Source organism: Mirounga angustirostris, unplaced genomic scaffold, assembly GCF_029215605.1.
Source record: "Mirounga angustirostris isolate CCGP_5_RB_7025 unplaced genomic scaffold, mMirAng1.0.hap1 SCAF_1, whole genome shotgun sequence".
In the NCBI taxonomy this organism is placed as follows: Eukaryota; Metazoa; Chordata; class Mammalia; order Carnivora; family Phocidae; genus Mirounga; species Mirounga angustirostris.
The window spans coordinates 12,667,231-12,679,297 of NW_026991709.1; positions in this window are offsets into that span (position 1 = coordinate 12,667,231).

Sequence of the window (12,067 nt, forward strand, 5' to 3'; positions counted from 1 at the left end):
CTCATTTTTGCTAAATCCCGTTAAATTGTGTGACCCAGGTAACACCAAGAGCAAATGTTTTAGAAGTGAAGGTTTTAGAAAGACAGAGAGTTGTAAACCCTGCGGTAAATGTTTAACACGCTACACACACAGATCCAGTCATATTCATCAGCAACTGTTTGCTTGACCTTCAGTTTCCAGGGAGGAACCCACCTCCCCATGCTGTGTCTTTGTCCCGGTGTCCCCCACTCAGCAAGAGATCCTGGAAGGCATCGGTGTCCTCACAAAGAGTAATACTGACCACAGTCACCATTACCCATGGTTCCTTCGTGCACAGCTGATACTCAATGCTTCAGGTAGTTTCTCTTAGTCATAAAATACCCGTGAGCAGGTGCTGGTATCTTTCTCCTGCAGACGGGGCAGTACAGAGCTGCTGTGGGGGTTCGGCAGTGTCCTCAAGGCACCAGGCTGTTCCACGTTCCTGCGATCTCTGTCTGTGTTCACGCAGGAAGAAACAGCAGAGGAGACAGTACCAGCAAACTGCCACTCACCTGGTATTGGCCTGAACTTGTCTCTGGTGTGTCATTCAGGGTTCAGGTTGGTTACAGATGCCAGAGTCCACTCTAGCTGGTTTAAATAATAAGGAGTTGGGGTGCCTGGGTGGCTCAGTTGTTAAGTGTCTGCCTTCGGCTCAGGTCATGATCCCAGGGTCCTGAGATCGAGCCCCGCATTGGGCTCCCTGCTCAGCGGAGAGCCTGCTTCTCCCTCTCCCTCTGTCTGCTGCTCTGCCTACTTGTACTCTCTCTCTCTGTGTTAAACAAATAAATAAAAATCTTTAAAAAAAAAATTAAATAAATAAATAAATAATAAGGAGTTTCTGAAGACATACAGAGAGTTCTTGAGTCATGGGGAGGGTTGAACAGACTCTAGGCTGAACGCAGGAGGTCCCCAAGGAATTAGGCTATGGAGGGATCTGCAGCCTCTTCCACAGTCAGGAAGTTACTGAAGTAAGAGGCCACCTCCAACCGGAAGCCAGGACCACAGACCTCAGCTCCAAGCCATGATACATCTGCCACGACCAGGAAGCAAGTCAATCAGAAAGCCACCCCCACAGCCCTAGCTCCCAGATGAGGCCAGTTCTGCTGAGGCCCATGCCAGCAAGAGAGATGCCCAGAACTTTCTTCTCATTCCCCACTAAACTCAATTTCTAAACAAAGTCCCATGGTCCTCTCTGCATGTGGCTTAGTTCCAGAACAAGGAGAAGTGATCAATCAAACTTAAATCCTGTCTGGAGCCCAGCTGCAATGCTAGTTGAAGACTGCAAGTTGAGGATTTTAGCAGAGTCAGGCAAGAGAGAAAGGCACTGGAACAGAAGTTCAGTGTGTCAAACTTCCGTATTAGCCACAGTTGCTCTGGAAAGTTGGGACAGCTGAAGTATGCTTGGTCAGCACTCCCTTCCTCCATCCTCAGGGGTCCTGTCCCCATATATCATCTCATTGAATCCCTACCTCAACCTTTCAATGAAGTATTACTATCTTGTTTATAGATTAGGAAACTGAGGCTCATGAATTTTGAACAATCATGTTCAAGAAGGTAGTGGAATCAAGATTTGAACCAAAGTCCATGTTCCGCTATTCTCACATGGTAGAATTTATATGTTTGCTTTGCTAAAGCTAAACACTGGGAATAGTGGATTCTCTCTATTCTCAATTCCCTTGCTCCTGACTATGATTCACCGGCTTTCAAAGAGCTGAATAGGCTTGGTACTCTTCCATCTCCAAACCTTTGCTCTAGCAACATTCTTAATTGCTCGAGTTGCTTGGTCCTGTGGACCATCTAAGACACGAGATGACCTGGGTGTCAGGACTGAATGGGGTGAGAAAGAAGGAAGCCTTCATCAGCTCACAGCCTCCATTGGCCAAAGATTCACTCCATGAGGCATTATTGCCCTTTTCCCTTATATCTCACCACTCCAGATCAAATGTTACCCCTCTACGAAGACATCTCCAATCTCCCAGCCAACATGTAGCTCCACCTTGCCTGTAACTCCCATGTATTTTCTTTGTACTTCCCTTCAAACATTTCTCACGATCAACTGATATAACTACCCCTTCCATATTGTAGCTTGAAGATAAGAACTATGACATTAATTCCTGTTGTCCCTTAAAGCTCTTGGCATAGCACATGCATGTGGTAAGGGTTCACTAGATGAATAATAAATAAATTGAATGAATTTCCCTAATGAGGGACTCTCTTCTTTAAAATATTGGATAATCTATATCTGGGTAACTACAAATCAACTGCTTTGGTTTCCCTAGTGTTTTTAATTAGTGAGACGTTCCTCCATCACCACCATCCATCTGATTTCTCCAGTATTTACTAACCCTTCATCAGTTAACCTACACAGTGTATTTTTTACATGTTTATTTGCTTTGTGGCTCTAAACATTTTAAAAAGAGAACGAGAGGAAAAAAAAAAGAGAGAGAGAACAGGACAACATCTTTGGAGTTGAAATGCGTTCATTTTCTCTTTGAAACAACCACAAGAGGACAGTTTTTACCCTAGTTCAGGCATCTGCATACATAACAATCCATCAAGCCCAAAAGAATGGAACAAATCATGAAAGCAAAAGCATCTATGAATCTCCATGCTCTACACTTAGCCCATTCCATTTCCCGCTAAAGTAGAACAACTTCCCTTAAGGTCAGCCCTTCAGGGTCAGCATACAGCAGCACCCTGCCTAGTTTCTTCTGGAAACTTTCCAGTGTCGAACCCCCAAAGAATGGCCAGCGCTCACCAAAGCAGGTTCTGTCCTGCTGTGTGGTTAATGAAGCTGGTGGGCCTGCAGCTTCCTCCTGGTTGCCATGGGAGCGACCAGGGCCACTGGCCTTCTGAAAAGAACAGCAAACGCAAGACCACACATTCCATCCTGCCTTGCAGATTAAACCAGCTGTCAAGCCAGAGTGAAGAATCAGGCAGAGGTCTGCAGCGTGGAAAAGGGAGCCTCGCGGTGGAACTCTGAGACGTAAGTACTTTCTCTGTTCTTTTTTGAAAAGCATGCCTAGCAGGACAGACAGTTTTTCGTAGCTTCAGAATTTCTGCTGGCTGGCAGGCGAGTTCTGTGACCGTGTGAAGAGCCACGGTGGGCGCCCCTTTCTTCTCGCAGAATTTACATTTCCTGAACATAATGTATACTTAACGGGTGGCTTTCATCATAAAACAATTTTTTTTTTAGGCTTCCAGGCACATGAATTGCTCTTTCCTGAGATTCTGCCTTTAAAAGGAAATGTTTTCAGTGCCTTCAACAACAAATGAAATGGTCTTCTCATTTAGTCTCTAAGCAGATAAACTCACGTAGGCTAATATTATATAACAGTTATCTCTGTGGAACCTGGGCTTCTTGTTTCTCTTTAAAATATTTGGCTCTATTTCCCTGTCCATCTTCAATGCGAAGTCATAATTACATTCAAGAGATGACCTCTTTGCCTTATCGTGATCCCAAACAGAGAAAACCGGAAACTCTCAAAACATCAGTTGATATTGTTCCTTTGCTCTGTTTTCATCTAACAGCATTACATTTATTGCTTTCTTACACGCTGCTCAATGGAAAACATGGAAAGATAAGAAGAAAGTATGTTTAGATGAGCATTAACACGTGGATTGGTTAACTTTTTAAAAAATGTGTCCTTTTATTTAAAAGTGAAAAAATATGGTAAATACTGTAGTCAAGGGCAAGAGGATGGGGATTTTTTAGTCAAAACCAGTAGTCCTTACACAGTTCTGCATAAATTTTATTGTTTAATAAGCATGTTTTGGGACCTTTTTTTTTCTTTTAGCAGTAAGTGTGTTGGTGTGACCTGAGGAGAGGAAATGTTTCCGAAGAGTTGTGCATAATAGTCTGTAAAAACCTGTCTTTAATAACTACCAAAAATATCCAGCCTCATTTGTCTGAAAATTTTTTTAATGAAAACAGTGATCTTTGGGAAGTTTTTAACTTTTGTTTTCTGACCAAATAATGCAGTATGTTTGAAAGAAACAAAATATTCTTGTTAAAAGTTTTTTTTTTTACAGAAATTGGGCATTTTCTGAAAAGAACAGGTTGAATAAAGTTATTTATGGAAATGAGTGCTTTTCCACAGCTGATTTGGATTTCCCAATTTTCTTTTCCATACTAATATTTGTATTGCTTAAAGCTGATGTACAATCAACTTTTAAAACCAGTGTCCAGTAGATCACATCTCTGTGTCAGTGGGGAGAACAGACAAGCCACATGGCTCATGGGTATATGATCAAGGGTACGGCCATGGGTGTATGTGCCACGCTGGGGGTCTGAACCCAATGATCTGATTAGCTGAGCATAGACCAAGTCATTCAAGGGAAAAGCTTGAGGGGTTTGCAGTCATTGGTTAACTAATTCTCACAAGGCCATGGGTTAAGGAGAGAGGTGCAGTAGCTACATAGTTTAGTTAAGTCTTCCCATTGGCTCGCTCTCTGAGATAGTCTGTGTCCACATGCAGAAGCAGCATTCAACTGATATCCTTATTTTTAAATCTAATTTCTAAATGTTCTTTTTTTTTTTTTTTACAAGATTTTATTTATTTATCTGACCGAGAGAGAGAGAACACAAGTGCACAAGCAGGGGGAGCCCCAGTGGGACAGGAAGAAGCAGACTCCCCGCTGAGTAGGAAGCCCTATGTGGGGCTGATCCCAGGACCCTGGGATCATGACCTGAGTCAAAGGCAGACGCTTAACCAACTGAGCCACCCAGGCGCCCCTAAATGTTCATTTTAAAAAGTGTTTCTGAAATGTTTGTGTCTACTGGAACTCATTTTATTCATTTTGTTTCCTATTCCTCTAGCATGAGGTTCCTATACACCCTTTATGTTAAAGGGCACAGAGTCTAGTGATAGAATAAGAGACATTTGAGTAGGAACATGAGCCTGGACTGGAAAATAACGCTGTAATTTCCACCATGACTCCCTAGAGCGTATCTGGCTGCCTGAGTTCAAATCTTAGCTGTGTCTTACAGGCTCTGTGACCTTGGGCAAGCTATTTAACCTCTGTGTGTCTCCATCTTCTGACACAAAAAATGGGGTCATAATATCTACCTTTACGTGATTGCAAGGATTAAATGATATAAAACATGTAAAAGTACTTTGAAGAGTACCTGGCCCAAAGAAGCACTCATTAAATGTTATTATTAATCAATTAGGCATGTGTATAGTTCCTAATTTCTGTCGACTTTCAACACCATGTATCTCCCACACTTCTTATGGAGGTACATTGTCTGCTATCAATGTTTCTATATTTAGCTGGTTTAGTCTTGGGAATACAGGGCTGAGGAGCAGTAGGTGTTGATGCAATAAAATGTTGGTACAATAACATGTCTTCTCTACCCAGCAGTCTGAACTCTCCTGGGAATCAAGAGTTGTGTATTTGGGGGGCGCCTGGGTGGCTCAGTGGGTTAAGCATCTGCCTTCAGCTTGGATCATGATCCCGGGGTCCTGGGATCGAGCCACATGTCGGGCTCCCTGCTCATCAGGGAGCCTGCTTCTCCCTCTCCCCTCTGCTTGTGCTCTCTCTCTCTCATATTAATAAATAAAATCTTTTTTTTTTAAAAGAGTTGTGTATTTGGCAAGTTAGGTGTGAGCTATCAAGTAAGATGCTGGATATATGAGCGTGAAGCTCAGGGCAGAGTGTGGGAGCTGGTTCATCATCAGCATATAGACAATATTGAAGTTCATAGGTTAGCATGCAGTCAGCAAAGGAGTGGATGTACACAGAGAAGAGAGCCAGGCACTGAGCCAAGGGTGGCCAACAATGACAAGGAAGAAGAGGGGACACCAGCCAAAGAGATGGAGAAGGTGTGGCCACTGAGGTAACAGGAAAAACTGGAGAATGTGGTGTCAGGGAAGAACAAACAGTTCTTTGCTCAAGAAGGAGAGAGTAGGCAACCATGTCACATGCTGGTACAAAGTCAATCAAAATGAGATCAGGAAATTAACCACTGGATTTGGGCATGTTGGAGGGTGGGAGTCACCAGAAAGCTGATGAGAATGGTTTCCATGGCATGATCCTAACAGAAGCCTGACTGGAGTGGCTTACAAATCTAACACAAACATGTATGGGTTCTCTGCTTATAAGAGCTTTGTTTTTCATTTCTTTTATGGTAGACTGGTGTAGCCCGGTAAGAGAAATAGGTTTGAGGCAGGCAAGAACTGCCATCCACGACCCTAGCTACTGAAGTTTCAAGAAAGAGGTGGGATCTAAAGATGGTTTAAGAGATGAGGCTGGTTTCCTAGCAGTTGAGAAATAGAAAACACTCCTAGACACAGGGAGAAATGTAAGCCATGTGAGGGAGGTCTCTCCCCACCCCCCTTCACACACACACACAACCCAAGCTTTTCCAGGACTTCTCCCAACAATATTTCCTGATGCCTCTCCCTTCCAGTTTGAATCCATTTTCCATAAAAGGATCACTTCCCGTTTGCATCTCTAAATTGCCTGGCCTCCAAGGCCATTAAAAATCTTCTTGTGGCCAGAAGGGCTAAAGAAATCTTCTTGTGGCCAGAAGGGCTAAAGAATTCATTTGGAGTCACATCTAGACACCATATCATGGGTACTCAGTTTGGCCCAAATTGTGATGCCCAGATGATCCACTGGAGCTCTGCTCTTGTCCCAAAATCTTCAAGGAGTCAATGAGATCAGGAGGGATTCTTTTTTTTTTTTTTTAAGATTTTATTTATTCATTTGACAGAGAGAGAGAGAGAGAGCACAAGGGGGGGGGGGGTGCAGCAGGCAGAGGGAGAAGCAGGCTCCCCGCTGAGCAGGGACCCTGCTTCGGGGCTTGATCCCAGGACCGCGGGATTATGACCTGAGCCGAAGACAGACACTTAACAACTGAGCCACCCAGGTGCCCCAGGAGTCATTCTTTAAAAAAAGAAAGAAAAAACACTTATTTTAGAATCATTTTAGTCTTAGAAAAATTGTGCAGATAGCACAGAGACTCCCATGTGCCCCACACCCTGTCTCCCCTATTGTTACATCTCACATCAGTATGCTACATACCCTTGTCAACAATTAATGAACTGATATCAATACATTATTATTCTTATTAACTAATGTGCACATTTTATTTGGATTTCCTTAGAATGTCCTATTTCTGTTCCAGGATCCCACATTACCCTTAGTCATCGTTCCTAGGAGGCATTTAAAGACCCTTACAAATCTTTCGAGAAAGCAGCAAGGTTTGGGGTGTCTGGGTGGCTCAGTCAGTACAGTGGCCAACTCTTGGTTTCTGGGAGTGAACTCAGGGTCATGGGATCAAGCCTGTGTCCAGCTCCACACTCAGCGCAGAGTCAGCTTAGGATTCTCTCTCTCTCTCTACTAAAATAAATAAATCTTTAAAAAAAAGAAAGCAGCAAGGTTTCAATTGCTTTTGGTCCCAATATTTGTAACTAAAACCACTAAAGCAAAATTTAATTCTTACTCTTCTAAAATCGAATCGTTGGAATAGTTGAATACAGATGAAAGGAAAAAGCTTAAGGCTTACATCATGGGCATATAGTTCAATGTACTTTATGGGACTGTAATAATGTACAACAGGAAGCAGAAGATCTTACTTCTTTTTTATTGTTCTGGAAGCAGGTAATTAAAATATTAAAGGTTTGCAAGCCTTTTTTCTTTTTTCCCCTCATCTCTCAGCGAAGGGATTACTCGGACTCATTTTCCTTGGCAACCTCACACTCATGTAATACAGGCCCAGTAACTTGAGCAAAGCTGTTCCAGGCTAGTTTTATAAAACTAGACGCTTAAATGTTCGGTTGTGGGGAAGTCTGCAGTGGGGGCTCTTATAATCCCTCAGCCAAGAGCAATTAGGGCGATGGCTTCTAATTTTCACAAATATCTGTGAGATCAATATTTCCTAACTCTGCTCACTCTTCCTGGAAGGCTTGTGTGGGTGTGTACAGGGAGGTAGAAGGACAGGGCTCTGGGGCCCTGACTTGGGGCTCCTGGTCCCCATTTCAGGCAAGTGTGTTTTGCTCTGTGCCCCCAACAGAGTTACAGGAAAGTTCCAAGGCAACTGCAAACCTAGATGGTGCTCATTGGTAAAGCCACAGAGCTTGGGGATGCCTCATGGGTTTTTGCCAGATGTCACTCAATGGCTTCCAGGGGGACCCACAGGCAGGGCATAGGATATCGAGTTCATATTTCCCATCCTCTAACCCATACACAAAGTCTCAATACACTTCCTTTGTTGTGGCTAGGCCAAACACCAAAATCCCTTCTAAAGAAGATGAATTTTGCTTGCTGATGTGATGACATGATACACTCCACAATTCTAGGAGGTGAGAGGTAAAAGAGGAAGCAAAGGATCAGCAATATGCATCTTTGACTTAGCTCATGTAGGGATTCACTTGGATAATACTAATATTTATGGAATGCTTCTATGTATCGGGCACTGTGCTGAGGACTCAGGAAAACACAGTCAGCAAAAAGACCAGGGTTTTGTTGCATCAGAAGCCTGACTTATCCAGCATTCCACCAGCAAGGGTCCAGCATCCAGTTAGCAAATTAGCGGGTGAAATCAGTACCCATCAGAGCTCAATGCTTTCAAAACACAAAATGTCTGCTTTTCATTTGGTTCAAGTTGTTCCTTAGTCATCTTAGTCTAGAAGCTTCTGAGCACATTAGCCAAATTTCCATTCTTAAATACATTTAATCTGAAAGCAGTCATCCACTGATCCTGGCTTCACCAGCCAGTAGGCACAAATAAGGTTAAGTGAACCTTAACAGCTTGTATTTTGCTGGTTTGTGCTTCCACCTACCCAATACAGGTCCTTGCTTCCTTCCTCCCACTGTTTCCACATAATAGAGTCCCAGGAATGTCTTACCTGTGCTCAGACATGATCCTTTCACCCGATTCTGTCTCCAGCTACCACTGGATGTTGGCTGTCCCTTGCCTTAGGCATGGGGCTCCCCATTGATTCACTTCCCGGAGAGCAGGGCCCAGGGGCGTCACCAGTCTGTCCTCCTGGAAGGGCCAAATGGTGCTGCCTGGACCTCCTTCCTCATTGTGCCAGAGCTGTCCTGCACGCAGTGCAGGAGTGGGGAGAATGACTCTGTCCCCAACTCAGTGTCACACTTTGCCACCCAGAGAGGGGCCACTTGTGTCCTCCCTCTCAGTCCACGCAGTCTCTGCCTGCAGCTCACCTGGACTCAGCCCAAGGCATTAATTAGTCGGGGCTGAGAAGAGACAGGTGCTATCCTGTCTCTCCACTAGTTCCTGCCCCAGGCCTTCACACATCATCTTCACGCTTCCTTCTTTTGTCCTTGACAGTTCCACACATGCAAATAACCACTGGCTACAGGCCCCCCCTTCTGAATTCATGAGACACGTCCAGATGCATCTGTTTAGGCTGGGCTGGGTCCAATACAGCCCAACTACTCTGGACAGTTTTGAGCTTGGTATGTCAGAAAACGAGTAATGGAGTTGAGGATCTAGTTACCCCAAGAGCTTATTTATGATCCAGGCTAGTGAGAGGAGTAAGTAAATACTGCAGGGCTGTAAACAGTTGCTAGTGCATTTGGTCCAAAGGGTGGTTGGATATGGGTGTTTTATCGTTTCCTTATAACCTCTGTCTTAGTTTCCTATTGCTACATAACACATTTCTACAAACGCGGTGACTTGGGGCGCCTGGGTGGCTCAGTCTTTAAGTGTCTGCCTTTGGCTCAGGTCGTGATCCCAGGGTTCTGGATCGCATCGGGCTCCCTGTTCCGCGGGGAGCCTGCTTCTCCCTCTCCCACTCCCCCCGCTTGTGTTCCCTCTCTCTCTGTGTCTCTGTCAAATAAATAAATAAAATCTTTTAAAAAAGAAAAAAAAAAACATGGTGAGTTAAAACAAAAGAAATTCATTGTCTCCCATTTCTGGAGGTCAAAGTCCAAAAGCAGTCTGATCGTGCTAAAATCAAGGTGTGGACACGGCTCACTCCTTCTGGAGGCTCCAGGGGCGGGGGGGGGGGGCGGGGGGGGGAGTCCGTTCCTTGTCTCCTCCAGCGTCTAGAGGTGGCCGGCGTTGCACCGCTTGTAGCCACATCACTCTCTCTGATCCCTGCTTCTCTTGTCGTGTTGCCTTTTTCTTCTCTGTCTCCTCCTGTTTTCCTCTCAGAAAGACCCTTGTGATTACACTGGGCTCACCCAGATAATCCAGGATCTCCCCATCCCAAGATCCTTAACTTCATCCCATCTGCAGAGTCCCTCTTTCTCTATAAAACAACATTTACAGGTACTAGGGATTAGGATATGTATCTCCAAGGGCCCTTACTCAAGCCCCCACAGTATCTAGCAGGGATAAGAAGAGACCAGAAAGAACGTGTTTGATCATCGTCCATACCCTGCTGCTCCTTTAAATATTTTACACACATTTAAATTAGAATGTGTAGAACTACTTGAAATGGGAATTGGACACTTATTTCCATTTACCAGATTTGCTCACTAATAATGTCAAGGCTTCCCATTCCCCAGAATTACAGAAGAACATTTGTAAATCAGAGTTGTCTGTTACAGGAAAAATGGTGCAAAGAGGCATTTTTGCCTTATGTTGAGCCTGTTCTTTATTAAATTTTTGGTGTAAGTAGTGCATTAAATGAACCAATAATTTTCTATTCCTTTGGGGTGGCTTTTAGGATGCCCTGACAGAGCATGCTAATATATCCCTATTATCATTATAATTCTGACATTACAAAATACCATAGCTAATAAATAGTTCTATAATACTGTGTATATCATAGAATATTATACTTCCTAGTAGTAACAGTACCCATGAAAAGCCCTAATAGACTATATATATTTCCACAGGAATCCTGCTTTACTCATATTATATCCTAGTGTGGTAGGAATTATCATCCCCATGCCATTTTGAGAGAAATGGCTCAGAAAGTCATTTCTGAGTGTCCCACAATATACAGTGAGTTGAACATGAATCATCACAATACTTTAAATCGTGTCCTCTTGAGACCCTAATTGCATGCTTGATGCTAATTTTGCTAAATGCCATCTCATGGAGACATGAACTTTGATTTCCTCATTTTCTGGATGAGGAAATAAATCAGATGATAGCAAACAGTTTAGCTCCTACTCTATAAATCCAACGAGATCCCGATCATCTCAGAATCACGGTGAACTCCGCTTTGTGCCTCTCACAGTGAACTGTGTCAAGCTCAATGACAGGGAAGTGGCCTTCCCCCACAGAGAGTGCACAAGGCGGTGTCTCCAGGGCAGACACTTGGGAGGGCATGTGAAAATTCAGGGGCTCGTACCAGGGATGGGGGTGTGCTCTTGTGGAATGTGAAGAAGAGAGAAAAAACAACACTTACCACAGTTAAGAAAACATGGAGGAGAGACCCAAATCAGGGTAACTTTCAACATTGTAAGCTTTGAAATATTAAACAGCAAAGCTATCACTCCTCTTTTACATATCATCTTCCGTAGTGTTTTATCTGTAACCTGCCTCCCACGGTGCATTTGTGGGACAGAGCCAAAGAAAAGAAAAATGCCGAAGATCCTTTTTCTCAAAGAGCTTCTCAAGGTCCTGCACCTAACGGGTCCCCATGAGCATCTCATCCACATAATACAGGGTAGCCAGGACTTCCTCCTGGGCCTGCCTGGGAAGGGTGATTGCACAGCCACGGACCAGGGGGAACCGGCCCTGAGAACAGGAGATCTCTAGGTTCTGGGGTCCTCAAGAGGAGTCCCCATCCCACACTTTTCCCCTACTTCTTATTTAATCCTTGCCTTCCCTCTAACAAGGGACACGTAGGGATAAGGCTTAAAGTGCAAATACCCTTGGGCAAGAATGTGTTTATTTAAATCCATATGAAGGCTTACCCAAGTGCCATTAGAGCCCTCTGTGAGAGTGGGTTTTTAGCACCAGGCACCTGGATGAGCCCTGACCAAGGTAAGAGGAAGGCACAGCAAGGGGACCCTGGGGACAGGAAAGCTACTCTACCCACTTCATAATCTTGCCTATCACTTGTCTTGCCAGCAGCCCGGTCTCATTGCCAGCCTAACGAAACCACCACGAGGCTCC